Below are 214 nucleotides of genomic sequence, written 5' to 3'. Positions count from 1 at the left end.
CCCTTGGTAGAGTGCGTGGCATCACAGCTCACAGCAACCTCCAATTCCTGGGCTCAAGTGATTCTCTTGCCTCAGCCTCCCGAGTAGCTGGGACTACAGGCATCTGCCACACGCCTGGCTATTTTTTGTTGCAGTTTGGCCGGGGCCGGGTTTGAACCCACCACCCTTGGTCTATGGGGCTGGCGCTGAGCCACAAGTGCTGCCCAGTAAATCC

This window comes from Otolemur garnettii, unplaced genomic scaffold, assembly GCF_000181295.1.
Source record: "Otolemur garnettii isolate 467f Iridium unplaced genomic scaffold, OtoGar3 scaffold00146, whole genome shotgun sequence".
Taxonomy (NCBI): Eukaryota; Metazoa; Chordata; class Mammalia; order Primates; family Galagidae; genus Otolemur; species Otolemur garnettii.
This window is presented reverse-complemented; position numbering follows the sequence as displayed.